This window comes from Penaeus monodon, chromosome 29, assembly GCF_015228065.2.
Source record: "Penaeus monodon isolate SGIC_2016 chromosome 29, NSTDA_Pmon_1, whole genome shotgun sequence".
Taxonomy (NCBI): Eukaryota; Metazoa; Arthropoda; class Malacostraca; order Decapoda; family Penaeidae; genus Penaeus; species Penaeus monodon.
This window is the reverse complement of record NC_051414.1, coordinates 28,683,233-28,683,482: the sequence shown is the minus strand read 5'-3', so window position 1 is coordinate 28,683,482 and position 250 is coordinate 28,683,233. Positions and strand designations below refer to the sequence as shown.

Sequence of the window (250 nt, the reverse complement as noted above, 5' to 3'; positions counted from 1 at the left end):
GCTGTGCTGGGATTTTGCCCTGTGGAACATTGTCCTAAGGGAAATTTTTATTTAACGTAGGGAAGACTTTTCTTTAGATGGTCCTTTATTAATAGTCTGTTTATTTCCCGCTTAATTCTCTACAGTATTCCTCGTGTCTGTCACTCCACACTGAATTAGGCTATTTATATTGAATTACCTGAGAGCTATAGTACTGAAGTCTCGTTAACTCCTATTACTTTTAATGGTTTGTTTAGTTACAGATGATGGA

General features: G+C 36.4%; 1 protein-coding gene across 1 annotated transcript in view; it reads right to left on the bottom strand.

The window, feature by feature from the left end:
• LOC119591822 (mucin-2-like) overlaps positions 1-250 on the bottom strand; it is a 9,846-nt gene that overhangs the window by 2,535 nt on the left and 7,061 nt on the right. The window lies entirely within an intron of this gene.